Genomic DNA, 18,949 nt, shown 5'->3' with positions numbered 1-18,949 from the left:
GTCAAACAAAAGAGTTGAATGACAAAACTGAGATTATCAACTTAAAATAACAAATGAGCCCCAGTTTATAGCAAAGGATACATTCCGTAACCACCACCAGTAGGTGAAAATCTGGGATATGTATTTGCTTTAAATGTATTATTAATTATTATTATTATTATTTTTAAACACATTCAAATCAGATTTTAACACACATAAATAAAATAGCAAGTAGAACATATTGAAAACCATGTAGACATTGAGGTGCCAGTGTACGTGTGCCTTTAACAGGCAGGACTTGGTGGGGTGACGTGTAACGTCTGTGAGTCTAGGTTTGCATGTCTGGGTGTGAGCTGTGGCTGACAGCAGGTTCAGCGTGGGAATGCTGGGAGTACAACAATTGGCCCCTGCTAGTTGCAGAATATGAAAATCGGCAAGAAAATGACACCGTCCAAAAAGGCTCATAATTCCCTTTAGATGCCACAAGAAGCAAGCACACTACTTTTTCCTAAATGAAGCTCCTCAACTCACTTCGACAAAGTTCCTTGGCACCAAGACGTCAAAAGATGGCACAGAAGCAATACTTTCATTGAATTGACCTTAGAGGTGAGTTTTTCAGCGTGGGGAAAAAAAATCTGAAAATGACTGTACATGTGTAAGATTTGCTGTAATATTTTTTTATTTACAAAAAAAAAGCAGTGTACAATAACATTTCCAGGGCAGAATTGACCAAGCTATATCAGCAAGTTTTAAGATCCCCCAAAAAGTTTAGGAACAAACAGAATGATTTTTCATTTTTCTGAAAACACTCAATAAAGCCTGCACCTGATGACCTGACTAGTCTGGATGTTAAGTTTTATGTCTTGACTATATTTAAAAGTCAGTCCTTTGTAGACTGAGAGTAAGGTTTTAAAATCTATTCATAGACATGAACATTTGCGAAATTATGGGAATTTTGAAATGTGGACTTTTTTCATGTGTGAGAATAAACGGGAATAAAAGAGATATTTACAGAAGTGAAGGTTGGCACAATGCCAATTTGGAATATTATCCCATATTAGCCAATTTAAATTCTCACCGAAATTTACCAGAAAAGAATTAAATAAAGTCATCTGTTGGTTTAGAACACTCACAGAAAAGGAACCACCTACGCCCAGGTAAAAGAAAAGGTAAATGGCCGGGGTTCAAACCCCCAACCTTTGGGTAGGGAGACGACCACTCTACCACTGATCCATGGCGCCCTATGAATAGGTTTCTCCCAGGACCAGGATCCCAGAGAGGGGGCCAGGATTGTGGTGGCAGACCACCTGGCAGACCCCCCTCCATCAACCACCCAACAGCAGCGTCGAGAGGTTGCAAGCGTGTGCTGACCCCAGTCAGATGGTGGTCCCACTCCCAGGTGAACAACATCTGGTGCACCCAGATGGAGACGGAGGTCACACACGCACTTGCACGCTTTCCCGAATCCACTTAGATACACACACACACACACACACACACACACACACACAACCACGCATGGGCACACATACGCTACAATATTAGCCCCACTGCTAATAATCCTAAAAAAACTGAAGCCCTGACAGACTCAATAAGGACCAATTACAGTGATTTGCCTGTTCATGGTGGGAGATCATATTAAGACCCAGCATCAAAAGGGGAAAATCTGCTTTATAGACACCATATATATATATATATATATATATATATATATATATATATATATATATATATATATATATATATATATATATATATATATATATATATATATATAGTTCCAAATACTCACCTTAACATGATTTAAACACATTAAAATTTAACATACATACTTTTTAAACATGTTGTTAATATATGTGAACACAGGTTTTGTATTGTTGTTGTGTTTTTTTTTATATATATATATATGGGTAACAGAAATATCTGCAATATAGCTGGCCCATACAAAATGTTCAGAAAATATGTAATAACAACGGACTAAAACATTTTTATTTCTTGAGCCTTACAGCCCAATTGCCAAGGTCATTTTTAAACGTTTATGAAAAACAAAAGAAAAAAAAGCCACAGCAAAATTAACAAATATATGCAATTTTTAGAATTTTTTTTTTTTTTTTTTTAATCAATATTGTGACGTTAAATTAAAAATGACTTGGGCAATTGTGCTATTAGGCAAAACATTTGTTTCATAGTTTAAGCCTTAAAATGTCCCCTGCACATGCTGTAATCACTTTGAAACATATTAAAGTAAACAGTAAACATAGATGTTGTATATAAATAGTGACGTAACTGGCAAACGTAGTGTCCTTTAAAACATTTTTCTTTGTTTGATTGTTAATAATTCTGTCAATGGTGTGGAATTGATTGTTGATTTATCATTTAAAACTACTGTAAAAAAAAACAAAAAAAAAACATGGAACAGCTTTAGGTATTCTAAAAACGTATACGTTTAAATGTTATAAACATTGCAGAATTATACAGAACAATGTATTGGTTAAATGGAATTTTTCTTTTTCTACACTTCCAATTGACACTCGTTCATTTGAAGAGGACCATCCAGAGGAGCCACAAAGTACTGACCTGTTTAGAAATCAAATTGGATTTACTTTTATGCACATAATAATATCATATATACAGTGTACCAATAATTTATCACCAGAGAAAACACACTGCTGGAGCAACATTTGATAATTATCCATGCGTATATGCGTAAGGGAGAGACTATAAAATCCAAGAAGGAAAAACGGTGGAAAAATGCTGAAGCAAAATTCAGACACCTAACTAAATAGTCCCACAGCCGCAACCTCTTATTACATTTCAGTGGAAAGTAAAGATGATTATCTGTACATGTGTAAGGGGAGGGAAAAAAACGTCTGTTTGCAAAGGCAGTGCTGCGATGTGGGTGGCGACATGGATCGGAGGGACAGCTGTCTTCTGATGACAGCATTGCTTATCACATTCCTTCCATCCATCCACCATTATTAATTAGTTTATTTATGAAAAGTAGCATGATACAATATCTTCTAATTTGTAACTCTCAGTAACTTTTTTTTTTCAATTGACATGTTAACTATATAGTCTATTGTATGCAAATCACTATATAATGATTCGGGAGTAGGGAATGAGTCACCACAGATTGGGGATTTGTTTAACGGCAGGGGTTTTTACCCTTGTTGGAGCTACTGAATTGCGCAAGTTTCATAAACGCATTCAAGTGACATGGATGCTTTTCCCACTTGTTGGTCTATTGTCGTTAGTGCCACAGAAATGAATAGAGGACTTAAATACGCCAGCACGCTGTAGCAGCCCGGCGGCTAAGCCACGTGCTTATGTTGCAGCCATGTTGGTAAATTCCCATCAAAGTCAATACATGTATATTTGAAAAAAATAATTTTAAGGTGCTTATTCATTTCTGAACCGATTTGAATTGTTTACTTTTTCGTAAATGTCAAAGCTTGAGCTTATTACACAAACCATTTGAAAAAATGCGTAGAAAAATTAGTCTCACCTGAAAAAGGTTATTCCCAGTTTTTTTGTTGTTATTCCACGTTGTGTGCAACTGTAGCAGCACTATGTAGGGTCCTTGTTGTTTTTGTTTTAGTGTCATCCCCAAACATGACATGCGCCAACACTTTGCCCCACTAGCTTAGCGTTGCCACAGGTAGGCGGCTAATAGGGCCGTGCCTTACTTATTGTTCATATGTACAGTTACCACTCTGAAATCACTTCGCCAAACACTCTCTCCTATTGGGTGCACATTTGTCTGATGTCAAAGCAGAGCTTCTCCTGACACCGCTCCCGAATTGATCATTTGTCAGCTTGAGGCTCGGCCCCATCACAGCAAACGCCCACCTTGAGCATCGCTAGGCAACGCGTCATGGACTACGTTTACATGTAGTCAATAATTCTTTCAAAACCTGAATATTAGCAATACTCTAAAATTCCATGTAAACACACAGAAAAACCCAAACAAGACACCTGGGTTATTCCTTTTCTGATCCGAATGTTGGTTATATAAATGTGTATCAGAATACCTCCATTGAAATTGGTTTGTGTACATTTGTTTGTGTACTGCCCATTCGCTATCCACAAGGAATCTTGGTCGCCAAGGCAAGAAGTGAAGCCACCGCCGGCCATCTTACATCGCCACTTGTTAAGCAAGCCTAATGAATACGTTGATTTATCCGTGGTATCTGTTTGTATGACACACAACCCACTGGAAATACACAAGTACAGGTAAACATCCATGACGAAAATCAGACGCAGCACAGCGGCACACTTTTGGAGCAAGGAGGAAACCCACTGCTTTATTAGTGTGGTGAAAGAGAAGAATATAATGTCTAATACACAGTAGAAAGTAAGACGCGAAAATGACATCTACTGTATTTGCATCATGACATCTCGGCATCGTAGTTCAGATGAGGATATTCCAATTAATCACAATCCCCATGTATATGGGAATAACTCTGTGCGCTCCCGCATGTCAACGGGTTATCCCGCAAGTTTTAGAAACCGGAATTTTGACTTTAACCCGAATATTGACTGCATGAAAATGTAGTCATGGAGTTCTGTCATCGTGCCCTCACAGCATATACACAATAAATGGGTTTGTTGAATCTGCACTCCGCCCTGTTAAATGCAGTGTAAAAGGCTTAATACAGATGGACATACACACGTGCACACGTACACAGACACACGCGCGCACACACTCTACGTGTGTCTTGATGCCTGTCAAATTCCTGAGATTGTCTCACTGAAACTCTGGGGTTCAATCAAATGCAAGTTAAAAACCACAGTTTAAAAATAAAATAAAATAAAACAATGATGATGACAGCTTTTAATCGTGTGGTAATGATATTTGGCTGAGATTAATGAGATGATTATCGTAAAGTGATACATTTTGAACGCCTACACGCTCTTACCGAAAAAGGGCTGAATAAGGTTAATGAATACACAATCCGGCAAATATTTAAATAACAATAACAAATCCTGGATTCACACTGTTTCATGACTTCACAAAATTTGGTGGAAATTTCTCATGCGTTTAATCCTGCTAATAAACTAATGAAAATGCAACCACTGACCAATGAAAAGCATATGTCACTAAATTAGTCAAACCGAATTTGCGTTGTGTTTGGAGCAATATGCTTGACTCCTTGGCGAAGGCAACAAGTGCATGGTGACGCTATCCACACAGTAACTGAGAAATGGCTAAAGAAAAAACAGCAGCAACCGTCATGCTTTTCCCAAATATTTTCTTAACTCCAATAGCTGTGTATCATTTACCACTTTTACAGAATCAGCCCTGCTTACTTTAATACAAGACATGAATCAAAGTGCACTGTGGCTGACATCTGATCTCTTTACGATGCGTTTCACACACTTAGAGCCGGAGCTGTCAGACCGACTGTGAACTGCTGTCTAACACCAGAGCTGTGTTGGGAATCACTCTCTAAGCATGATATAGAAGTGTTCCAAAACTAGAGTATTTTTTATTTGACTTATTAGTCAACCATAAAGTCCTCTGCATATACAATATTGTTGCTGTCCTGTGAAAAACACTTATGTCCAATTTTTAAATTTTTTTTAAATTTTCACTTTAATGCGATGTCTGTAACGTGGAAACACCATTCACGTAAAAATAAGAAAGTTGAAAAAAAATTGACTCACGTGTTTTTCACATTACAGCGACGATAAATACAAATCGAGAATAGGGAATGAGGAAGGGATTTCGCCCTACTCTGCTGGTCACTATAAAGTGGCACCTTGACTTAAGAGTCAATTAATTCCATGGCCATGCTCGTCACTCAAGGCAGCTCAAGGAAGTTATATTGGGTTTTGCAAACTTAGTTTGTAGTAGCCTTTGGCTTACCCCAACTGTCATAAGCAAAAACGTTTCCAAATGGGGTGATGCTTTTTGCTCCCTGAAGCCGACTGTCAATAGCTGGAGCCCTACTCATAGATCATAACACACACACACAAAAAAAGAAGAAAGACTGGGTGAGTGCTTGTAACTCTAAAAATCCCTAAATTGGGACATTCATAAATCAAGGTACTGCTGTATAGTGATCAGGGGGTAGGGAAGGAGTACGAGTGTTTGATGCACAGCAATGAGTCACGCTGATTCGGTGCAGCAAGTTATATTTGCAAAGTGAGATGTATAAGAAATGAGGAAGAGCGAGCTCCCTATGAAAATATTTATCATTCCACAAAGGGTTGGCTTACAGAAGGGTTTGGAATTAATTTGTGTTTTCTTGGGGGGATGGCGGGGCTAACAGGGCTGGGGTGACGGGATGTCTTACAGGATGGGGAATTCTCTGAGCAGCAGACTTTTTCGGGGCTTATTCACAATTTATTAGAGCCAGTAATAAGAACCGTGGAGGGTTATGGAAGGTTTCGTGGGGGGTGGGGTGATGTGAGGTGGTGTGTGTGTGGCTGGTGGAGGGGGGGGCAGTGATTGGTGAAGAGGGGGGGGGCGTCCCGCTGCAGAGTCCATAAACTTGAGGCCTGATGTTATTAGGAGACAAACCACAGCGCTAAATCAAACAGCGTTCGGCATACTAACACCTTCAGTATTTGCACACCTTACACTCCCCCCCTCCACATACAGACACAAGCATACACCACTATCATGTGTGTGTGCGTGTGGGGGTGTGCGTGCCCGTGTGTGTGAAGGGGATATGCAAGGAGATTTAATGTTTGAGCATCTGTAACAGAATGAATGTGATACTACAACTGCTTATGGGAAGCCATTTGAGCATTTATCTTATATTAGTTTAGGGTCCATGCACGAGTACACTCTTTGCACTCACTAGTAAGACAATTCAGCGCACCAACAGAACAACCGTGCCTTACAAGGAAAGTATTTTCCGCTACTGCCTTCGACAATGCGCACTATTGAATGGCTGTTTCTTGTGAGGCAAAACTTGGCACTAGTTGACAACTGCGTGCTACTAATACTACTAGTGACATTACATATTTTACTAGTTAACATCTAGTAATTCAATGGTAGTAATAGAAGTGCACAGATGTCAACTTGTGCACAGTTTTGCCTCATTAGCAACATACTTGTATGCCAAAGTTGTAAAAAACCCTTTTATTAGTTAAGACAGTAATTCCGCCAGTGGACCGTAGCCGTTCTAGTAGTACGCTAAATTGTCTAACTAGTGAGGACAACAAGCGCACTAGTACATGAATCTTAAACTGGATATCAAGGATATTGGATACTGTAAATGCTCAAATGCCGTCCCATAATTGCTCCATTTTGAAACTCTCTTTAAAAAAAATGTTATGTATTCACTAGGTAAGCAACACTACATTATCTGCACATTTGAGGTGTTTTTGTGAATGTATATCCAATTTATCCATCCATCCATTACATATACCGCTTATACTCACAAGGATTGTATTTATTTTTTAATGAAAACAATTTGGAAATACTTGCTTTTTGTTGGACTGTGGTTCACATGGAATAACAATACTGGAGTTGTATTAAAAACATATTGCCTTTGAAGGTAAATAACATCCAATTTTGCTGTCGGAAAACTGTATCATACTACAAAAATTCTAATAAAGTTCCCATGAAATAAAATGAAAAAAATCTTCCAAATAATATAAAAAGTTTCAAATTATATAATGTATCTCTCGTGTAGTAAAATGAATAAAATAAGTACTAATAGAAACGCCCCAGTGACTAACCCTAACCAGTGAAAAAGACCACCACATTAATGAACATATTATTATGGAAATGTATCAATCAATACTAAGGATTATTCTCATTATAAGATAAATTTACTGGATGATGCAGTTGTACCTAATGTTGCATTTAAAACATTTCTGTGCAGATGCAAGATGCTGAAATGAAATTTAAAGCCACAATCTGCATGTATGTGATATTAATAATTGTAGTGATTTACACAACATTCGTTAATTAATGCAGATGGATAAACGCTGGAATGGTTGTGAAACCAGTGAGCTACCGGGGAAATCGTGACATGAAAATGTTTAGTGAGGCACCCCTAATCTAGTTGATGACGGTCCCTGCGTGGCGGCTGTGGACACCCCACAGTGAGTGCAATATTGTGTGTTCGATTGCACTCTTAAAGACTTGACCCCCCCACCCCGCACACCCACAAAAAAGAAAAAAAAAGGGGGGGAGGGTGAGTTTATGGGTTAAATGTTTTGGATTCGTCAGAGATTTTATTTGTTTCTTTTGGTCAGATCAAATGCTCTGGTGGGATCAATGGGGCCCACAGGCCTTAGGTTACCCACCACTGATACTGACTGAATTATTAGGGTGGGTATGCACTTTGTCCAAACACAGTCAGTAAACAGAAATTACTTGGGGGGTAAGACAAAAACGTGGTAAAACATTAATTTCTATTCATTTCTATTATGCCTTTCAAGGATGCCTTAAAAATGTAAATACTAATCAAGTCAGTCATTCGGGTTTTACAGAAGAACACGGTAGAATGTTTAAAAAGAAAAAGAATAAAAAGAGGCTGTTATATATAACGTTTTTGATTGATGAAGTTGCTTGTATATCGTGTATATAAATATATAAAGCCTATGATGATATAATAATTTATATAAACTTGGTTATTTGTGCTCGCTGATCTGTAGTGTGAAGTAATAAATAAACTAGTATATTATATTTTTTATATTCTTATTTAACGGTAAAAGACGTTCATAATAATGTTGCCATTCTTGATTCATTAATAATGCCAAAAAAGGGACCTTATAAGTGTATTTTTATTGAGTAATTTTGACATGCATAATAATAATAATAATAATAATAACAACAATAATGGTAATAATAATAACAATAATAATCATAACAATAACAATAATAATAATAATAATAATAATAATAATAATAATAATTCATTTTGTACTTTACATAAATATGAGTTAAATCCACAATTACATGTCGCACAAAGATAAATGTGTTGCTTTTTAAGAGAAATCTGAAGTGAGATCCAAAGTAAAAGTGAAAATATTATGTTGTCTTTAAATCCCACCATTAGTCAACACAACGAAAAAGTTGAATAAGAATTAGTGAAGATATTTTGGGCTCTTACCATCATTGTGCGCGAGCGGGACGTGTGGAGCAAATCCGATTATCCATGTGCAAAAAAAGGAATTTAAACAAACAACACCAACAACGGTGGCTGCGGCGGCGTGTCCGTGTGGAGGTAAGCTGCGAAAGTGACAGCTTTCCACGCACTTCTAAGTCGAGTGTCCCACGATCCGCAGCCTGCGTGCGTGCAGCGTGTTTGCTTTGGCCGAGGTGGGAAGTCACGTTAAGTAAATGCACGCACTTATCTTGCTGCTCCTCCCTCTTTCGGTGCGCGCGCACTCTCCTCATCCTCCTCCTCACCACACTTTTTCTTTTGACTCCTCCAATCTTTGTTTGGGATCATTATTTGCTTAAGAGCTCTTCAGTATGATTGTTTACACAAGCAAGAAGCTCTCAGTCCATACGCCAGATAGAAGGATTTGTTAGTTTTGCACTAAATAACTGCCAGCAATGTGCGTGTGTGTGCCTGCAATGAAATAAAGGGGAAAACGAAACAAAAGATTATCAAAAGTCCTCTTTTTTAATCCAGTGATTTTTTTGGGTCATACATGTTGATGAATATCTGTCATGGAAATATCTTCCTATCAAGATGCTGTAATTTCAATATTTTTGTGTAATTTGCGTCAGGAATGGAAATAATATATTTTCCTATTAAAGTGACAGTGTGTTCAATGTTTTGATTTTTCAAAGTTCATTCATTTTAAAAACAATATTAATTAAAAAAATATGTTGTATCATTTTTTTCAAAAATATAATCGTAGGTCTAGTACTCTCTAATTACATTACATAGGGCACGTCTCTTCATAGGAGGCTGCCATGTTTTGCCATCATCTTTCTGCTACGGGTACCCGAAGGAGACAAATTTAGCGAAATTAGTTCCTCAGGATCATGACTACAGCAAGTGTAAGAAATGCAATCCACTTACTTTGTCATTTGAGGGAATACGAGAAGTCGTTTGTGATGAAATTTTGCTTGCACCTCTGCTGAGGGAATTAGTGGTAGGCTTGCAAAGTATGGTCATTCTGAGGCACCGTAGCATGTGTGCTTCAAAATGCATGCACTTTGAGCGTAGGTCATTGCATTCTATTAGTTTACCAATAGATGGCACTAAATGATATACATCGGACATTTAAGCACTGCAATCTATAATCAAATGCGATATGTTGCTTTAAACCTGCTGTAATATCGATATGATTGTATACTTGTTCTGCAATTTCTGATAAAAATGATATGTTTCATTCAAATTTTGTTGGTAATTTAATTTTTTTTTACCACTTTTATTAGATTTTGTTGTAATTTGTCATACAAATTCTGCACTTTGCTATAAAAGTTCTGTAGTTTCCAGAGCTGGCCACTTCACCCTTTTTTGTCGCTCCGGCCGCGACCCTCCACCCTTGACCCGGGTACCCTTCTGGCCGCGACCCTCCACATAAACATTGTCGGCCCGCGCCAGCTTAATATACTCCCGGACACAAGTTGTTTTGAAACCGTTAAGTTCCAAGTCGGGAGGGCGTCGCTTCAAAAAGACAGCGACAACAATAGATATCGTACCTGCTACAACCATAAAGGGACCGAGATGATTAGACTATGCATTTAATTTTATTTCCAAACTAGTTTGCTTTTGCAGCAGCAACGAGCTGCGTGCTGCATCCTCTCTCTCCTCTCCATGCGGGAAACTGTATGTCATCGCAACATGTGACATAATGGACCGATCAGAGCAGCAACAATTCTTGATGGTTGCGTGGCATGTGTTGCAGACCTGTCGCCAACAGCACAATGGTCGGGCACGTGAATCAATGCGGCAGTTGACGGTCGCGCAGACCCAGGAGTAGAAAGAAGCCTAAAAAGAAGCTTTTCACTGAGTAGGCTGAGATGAAATTTGGCCGCCTCGCGACCACATCACACGCATTGGGGCCGATTAGTGGACCGTACTAAAATCCACTTCCGGCCATGCTTAGTCCAGCCATTTTGTTTTAATTTGTCGCTATCGGCCCCCCGTACCAAAAATGGGCATCCGGCCCGGCCGGAGGGTCCGACCGGTCCGTCCGGCCCAGGGACGGATGCCCAGCTCTGGTAGTTTCTATATTTCAATCGAAAAGAGTTGTAATATGACATGGAGATGCTATATTTTACCATCAAAGTGCTGAATTTTCTATATTTTGCAGTTAAAAGAGCTGTAAATTTGATCCCAGCCACCTCCAGCACACCCGCGACTATAGTGAGGATAAGCGGTACCGAAATGGAATGGATGGATGTATAAAATAGTAAAAGGAGTATATTTTATAAGAGTATATTTTAGCACCTTTGAAGTGACGCTTGAGAGGAAAATACATTTAAATTGTTGTGAATGAATGAATGCTAATAGATTACACAAAAAAAAAATCATAGATTTAGCTCACACCTATTTGAAAATGTAGTGTAGGAGCGTATGAGTTAACAATATTTAGCATTACTGCCTCCTACAGGACTGGAGTGTTACAGTATTTCTTCAGTGACTGATTCATAAAAGCCTCGCATGTATGCGTGTTTGTGTTTACTTTAGGTTCACTCTGTAAAGTACCTCGTCATACTATATGGCTGTTCAAAGTTGTCAAATAACTTGACATTGATTGCTTGCCTGGCCAATTTGCATTCAAATGAAAAGGAAAGCCTGGAGCCCATCACCTGTGCGCATGTGGTGAGATGTCAAACACTACTGGAGGTTACCAAAACAGGTCGCACACACATAATCCTCAACACCCAAAGATTTGACAAGCACGTCCACCATCATAATTTCGCCCTCACAAGTGAGGAGGCGTGACGCCAGTGTCACTGCCCCTCGGCCTTGTTTGTCCGATAGCATCAGTGGATGTGCCTTATTGTGTGCCTGTGTACTCTGTAAGATGAGCACCAATGTGCTGGACCTGCCAGCACTGACTCACAAGGAAGCAGAAGGGGGGACAACAGGATGGCTAACCCCCCGGCACCTGTGCACATGGAGACATGAGGGCACCCCTGAGGGCAGGGGGGTCCGAGCTGCGGCACCGTCTGGCATCTAAGAGCACATCCTCAGAGGGGTATCGCTTTCAGCTGAAAATAAGAGGAAAAGGGAGAAAAGGGGAGATAAGGGAATCTTCATGAAATATCATCCTTGTCTTGAAGTTAGACTCAGCACAAAAAATGCAGTTAGTGGACAACTGACACATTTTAGGTTGAACACTTGTTGAGTTTTGCACTTGCAGGTGAGTTGTGAGTTTACACGCTTTATATATATATGTGGGAGGCGCGGGTTACGTGATGTGACAATGGGGAAATACAAACACGCTTGAGCGCACGTTGCTGTCTCACATGTTGCGATGACATACAGTTTCCCACACGGAGACGGATGAGCCACGCAGCTCGTTGCTGCTGCTGCAAAGTCCCATCACTCAAAGTAAATAAGCTACTCACCCACGTTCCCCCTTAGCCGCCACCTTCCAGATCGTTTTCGCAATAAAATTAAATGCATCGTCTAGTCATCTCTTTATGGTTGTAGCAGGCACGATATGCATTGTTGTCACTGTCTTTTTGAAGCGACGCCCCCCGACTTGTTTCAAAACAATTTGTGTCCACGAGTATATTCTGAGGCTAGCACATCAAGGTGGAGTTCATGCACTTTTTCTGGCGTTCACTACTTCCGGAAATAAGCCATAGCAAACCTGCAGTGTATAGTGGTTTGCTGGTATGCTTTTATTTTGAAGTCCGGGAAGGAGGGGAAGTGTGCAAAATAAATAAGTAACTTGATTACGACTTCTGCGACTTCTTGTTCCACGACTCTTCTCTATAATTATTGGACCCAAATAATTATACAATACAAGTCCAACCCCGGGGCTCACAATGCAAGGAAGCACGCAGTTGGGTAAATACTACTGGCGCATTTGAAGCGTGTCCACAGCGGGTTTGAATAGTAAATTAGCCAGCTAATGATCCTTAAAAAGCCTCTGCCTCTGCCTTTAGCGTCTCCCCCGCAGTGACGTCAATCACGGACGCTTTTTTTTTTTTTTTTGGGTCGGGGGACGGAATGGGGCCGGGGCCGACAAAGTTTATGAATATGGCCGGAGGGTTGCGGCCGTAAGGATACCCAAGTCAAGAGTGGAGGGTCGCGGCCGGACCGGCAAAAAATGGTCAAGTGCATATATATATATATATATATATAAATATATATATAAATTCAAATGGTCTCTTACTCGTTAAGAGGTCAAGAAATTCAAGCTATTAACTCTTGATAATGCACAGCTGTGAATTGAAAATCATTCCAGGTCATAAAGCGTCATCATCAAGCTGACTGAGAAAATAAATTATAAAACATATCGCTGCCGTTGGCCAAATCCTCATAAGTCGCATTTTGGTAAATTTTTAATTTTTTCAAATATCTATGTTACTGGTCAGTGTGGGTGTTGTTTCTACACATTATTGACTTGTTGTCATTCATGACGCAATGCTAATGATTGAACAAAGTTGCCATTTTTGAAGTCTCCTGAAAAGTGACTATTTCGAAAGTTTTGGCCCGACGCCAGCGATATTCTGTTTTGATTAACATTTATTTGTTTGCCAAATAAATCCATCAATATTGTTTCATAATGTTGATGACTTGAGTATTAATCGACAATTTAGGACATTTTTAAATCATGAAAAAACACTGAATTAAAGGATGTTTCCAAACTTTTGACTGGTACTGTACATATGTACATATATACTGTACATACATATATACATATAAATAAAGCCTACTGACCGACCAATCTGACGCCGTTTTTTTTTCAACCCCCAAAAACTGCAACCTTTGCAATTTGGAAATTGCATTGCACACATAGTAATGTCGATTTGAATTTGATTAAAGGGACGGTGGGGCCGGGATGGACATGTTTTCACTAACAAGTTCATTTTATATATTTTTTGATCAGGAAAATGAAAAGAGTTGCCATTTTCTATTTTATCCATTCATTTTGGAGAAATTAGGAAATAAGTAACTCCATGAATAACACCCCTGGATAATGAGCACAATGGCCGCACCCTCAACCGTTCTATCCTTGTTCGGCCGGAGTCACGCGAGGAACCGATTCCAAACCCTCCATTGGAAATTATTGTACTTTTATTTCTTATCACGTCCAAAAACGGCGATCAATTGGCACCAAAATTTATGTGGACATCTCTACTAATGCCCACTTCAACATATCAATAGGATTAACCTCTCCGTAGCTGATTTATATGAGAATGAGGAAATGTGGAAGTGAGCAGCTAGATTTAGGCTAGGACGAGCGCACACTGCTTCTTTGCTTAAAAAACAAACAAAAAAAACACTGCTTCTTTGCCTTAAAAAAAAAAAAAGGCTTCTTTGCTGATCACGGTTAGGATGGGTGAGGCATTAAACACTAGTCAGGATATTTACAGAGACTGAAGTGGGAATGCGTAGACGTGCACATTTTGCACATTTATTTGGATGAGGGAATGGCCCCGCAGTTTTTCGACTTACAACGCGGCGTCCAATTTGGAAGGTAACAGCCAAAATGGCACGTTCCAATGCGGCCTCACTCGGCTGTGCAGTCAGCCTCGTTAGAAATTTTTGTTCGCTGTTCGATGAGGGATTTCGGCACTCTCACGCTGCTTCAGTCGGGCAGAAGGTGGCGGCTGCAAGCAAGCAAGCAGGGACACTGCACGCGACTGCTTGTGAGGTGACATGAAGACACAGGCTCATCTTCACCTCCACACGCTGGGCGGACAGTAAGGAGCAAATGTTGTTGTGCTAACGCCTTTTGTTTTAACGGCCTGGAGCTAGTTGTTGCTATTAGCCGTCCCATTATCCTACTTTTAGCCAGGGAGGGAAGAAGGGGACGTAAACCTCCAATCTGCCTGCTGCTGCAAGCCGCCGTCTCTCTGAGACATGAGTTTAGCGTCGCTAAATGTCCGACTAGTCGGGGTTCGTGTGCGTTTTCATGCAATGCAAATGCAGACACTACGTAGTTGATTGATTGTTTGATTCAGTTATTATTTCATCCAATTTGACGTCTTTTCCAAAGATAGTTTGAATCATACTAAATTCGAAAAAAAGAAAATCTTTGCTAATCACACAATAAAATTTAGGAAATGTAAACTTTTCATGATTGTTATTTCATATATTTGCATTATCTGCAATGCAAATGCAGACACTACGTAGTTGATTGATTGTTTGATTCAGTTATTATTTCATCCAATTTGACGTTCAGCAAATGCATTTGCATTTTGGTGGCGATCGGTCACCGTTTTAGACAACAGAACTGACAAAGCGAGTAATATTACCAAGCATGCCATCCTTGTGTGACGTAGACCGCTGAGGCCGAAAACATAACATAAACCACGCCCTTTTTGGGGCGGGGAATTTTGTCGTAAACCTAATCACAAAAAAAGACTTTAAATCACTACAGAGTCTTTTGAGGTGGGCATTTTAGTACTAATGTCATTTTTACATGCAAACCGATTATATAAGTGCCAATGTTAAGATCACCCAAGTGTCACTTTAATTGTTCAGCCCTAGCTTAACCCTCCAGTCCAGTATGTGAAGAAACGAAAGAGACACAACGGAGATGCGACTTGGACGATGACTCACCACTGACCTTGAGGCTCAAACATCCCTACAAAATAAGATTTGCTGGTGTTACAGTTAAAAACATGTCATCATCATCATCACAATAGCAACTTTGAAGTGATGCTTGAGAGGAAATCTGGTCTGCTAGTGTTGACTCGCACACTTGACATGTTTTCCAGAAGTCGTGTACAAAATGACGCCAATTCAGGGGAAGTACCACGACCCAGACACTGAACGAGTCAGTGTGGGGCGCACAGGCCGATGGTGGAATATGAGCAGGAGAAATAAAAGCCGCCATTGTCTCGCTCTTCCTCCAATCGGCCATCTGTCTATCATCCTGGCAGCTGGCGGTTCGGTTGACACACGATGTGTCATGTACGTTCTCCGAGCAAAGGCGCACACTCTTTGCGATTAGAGTGTGTAAAGGCGCGACAGGTTTAGGGCTAAGCATGTTGTGTCAAGGTCACATATAGGCCAAGTGGCACAGCAGTGACTCGGTAAAGTGAGGGTGAGAGCATATAAACACGAGGGGAAGTGAATGTAATGGTATATGTTATGCTGTTTAACACAGCGTTAGTTGAAGACAAACTTGAAAACCACAAACGGCGCTCGAAATAAGTACCGTGGTGTCGTCGCCTCCGCTCAACAATAACTTTTCCCCACGAAAAAAAAAAGAAACATTAAAGTATGTACTGATATTAACTTGAGTATCATGAAATATGTAATGGGTTGTTGAACATTGTTGTAATCTTATGATTTCATTGAAAATACATCTTCTAAAAGATATCATTCAAAATCAGTTATGTTGCTTTTACAGGATGCAATTGGCGATAATGCAAATATATGAAATAACAATCATGAAAAGTTTACATTTCCTAAATTTTATTGTGTGATTAGCAAAGATTTTCTTTTTTTCGAATTTAGTATGATTCAAACTGTCTTTGGAAAAGACGTCAAATTGGATGAAATAATAACTGAATCAAACAATCAATCAACTACGTAGTGTCTGCCAGTTTCATGCTCATATCCATTGGGGAACTCTAAGTCAGGGGTCCCCAACCACCGGGCCGCGGCGGACCGCTCAGATGAAAGAAAGAAAAAAAAAGTACAGTACTTCCGGTTTATTTATTATCCGAGGCTGAAAAACATTTTATTTTGAAAAGTGACCGGATTCGCTCCGTTAGAGCCATCTATGACTGACTCTTAACACATGTCAAGTTGTCTCCGTCGAGTAACGGTAATATTAAATGGACAAGCTAGCAAATGAGTAAAATAAACAGATGTATTTGGAAAGTTTCTAGATCTTGGGTCAAAAAAGGTTGGGCACCCCTTCTGGTGGTTGGTTGGTGTGATTGTGTGTGTGATCGTGTAGTTGTTCATCTATGTGATCCCTGCGATTGGCTGGTGACCAGTTCAGGGTGTATCCCGCTTAACACCTGAAAACAGCTGCGGTAGGCTGAGGACAAGGTTATAATATTGCCAAATACAAATACTAAATGAATTGTTCACTGTTATTGGAATATAGGGGTTTAAGGTGTATTGCTTAGTAAAATGAGTGTTATACTGATGGGTCAGTAATAAATGTTTTCCCCCACACCTATGATTAAAGGGCCACATCTCATATGTATACCATTTGCAGCAGTAAAACGTTAATATTTTGTCTATAAATAATTTGTTAACTTCATTATTTTTCATGTACAATTTTTAAATGTGTATCTTTAAAAATGTTTTTTTTTAAATAATATAGCTGGCCGCCATGTTCATTAATCACCTCACTAGATAACTGTCACACGTGTGTAAACATTGGACAAGACTGCACACACCTCGTTGCTCGTTAAAAATACACGGCACAGCATTGGTTTTTAATGTCACAAGTGTAGCGTTTCCCATCTGAAACTGTAAACAACTCCTCCTTGCTGAAATGTTCACTGCACATGTACACATTGAGTGTTCCTGCCACCATTATACAGTCTGGGGAAAATACCCCCATGTCTCACTACCTTAAATAAAACATGAGAAGATTTCAATTCAAAAACAAGTTTTTTAATCCAGTTCACACAGCTCACACGAAACAGTAGGGCACCATGTATGTTGTTTCATCATTTCCATGTGAAAACTGCCCATCATGATGCCAAATATAATCAGGTCAGACTCACCAAAAACAGTGAACAAATCCTCCTCAATTCTAAATGCAATCAGGAAATCATCAAAACCCAAAGTAATTGTTGTTCTGCAGCGGATCTTTCATATAGCGTTCGGGAGGCATTCCATCTCTCTTCCGAAGCTGTGGTCTCTGTTGACATCTATGCAGACGAACTTACTTCGTCACCGAGAACACACAAGACAGGAGATATGTTTATCTTTTTAGCTAGTCGCCAGACTCGCCACAATGCCCAATTCTGGCTCAACAAAAGTACCGGGAGGCTCTGCCTTTATTTTATTTTCAAACAACTGGGCGTAACCTTACGCACAATAATGTAGCGCCAACAAAATAGTAGAGTGGCAAACATCGCAGTGAAAAGGAAAAATATTTGAGGTCAAATGAAATGTCTTATTAAGTCATGAAGATATTAACAATTTTCCTGAAAGAAGGGAATTCATTTTGGGTACCCACACATACAAATGTTCCAGTTTGTCATTCAGTTCCAAGTTTTTCCCCAGCAGGTAGTGACAACACATCACTTGGTCTGGATAGTGTGGCATCTCTCTGTGCGTGAACGTTGCTTTCATTTTGAAACTTTGATAACCGGCTAGTTCACCGAACATTTCATCATGGACATGCATTCATCAATGGACGGCTGTTCAGATGTTGAGGGGCCTTGCAGAGGCTTTGGGCCACCTTCAAAATTGCATGGCAACAAAACAGACAGAAGAATATGGACACAAAACAATTAACATTACATTCTCAATTCCATTTCCAGATGGCCAAATGAGAAAACCCTAAATGTTTTTTTGCAACTCAATACTCACGTAGGTTGCCTTGTCTTCCAGACTGGGGAAGAGTGTGACAATTCCACGAACATGGATAATGTGGACTTTAACTTTTCACACGAATACTTCAATGCAATCAAATTCCTTTCATATCATCTTATCTCAACTTGGTAATATTACTCAACTTATGGGTCAAAGACTTGAGACTTGCTTTGGACTTTCAAGACTTTTACCCATGCAACACCGACAATCTCTTTTTAACACTGTCCCTGGACTTTTAACACTGGCCAATTTGCAGTACTGTATACACACAAGGCTGCTGATTACTCTGGTCAACAGAAAATTAGAATCACAGATGGCTAAACATAGTTTAGACTCTGATT

At 39.6% G+C, this 18,949-nt stretch overlaps 1 protein-coding gene across 2 annotated transcripts in view; it reads right to left on the bottom strand.

The window, feature by feature from the left end:
• The window catches only part of eya2 (EYA transcriptional coactivator and phosphatase 2), a 47,462-nt gene extending 38,206 nt beyond the window's left edge, over window positions 1-9,256 (bottom strand). Inside the window, exon 1 of one of the 2 annotated variants that reach the window (XM_086040499.1) lies at window positions 9,057-9,256. The gene's annotated coding sequence lies outside the window, so the exon portion shown is untranslated. Of the gene's footprint in view, window positions 1-3,484; window positions 3,615-9,056 lie in introns of those variants that run through there. The other variant, XM_086040500.1, reaches the window with a different exon arrangement.
• Window positions 9,257-18,949: the final 9,693 nt, after the last annotated feature.

This window comes from Filicampus tigris, chromosome 9, assembly GCF_054856515.1.
Source record: "Filicampus tigris isolate MCC_2025a chromosome 9, RoL_Ftig_1.0, whole genome shotgun sequence".
Taxonomy (NCBI): domain Eukaryota; kingdom Metazoa; phylum Chordata; class Actinopteri; order Syngnathiformes; family Syngnathidae; genus Filicampus; species Filicampus tigris.
This window is presented reverse-complemented; position numbering and strand designations above follow the sequence as displayed.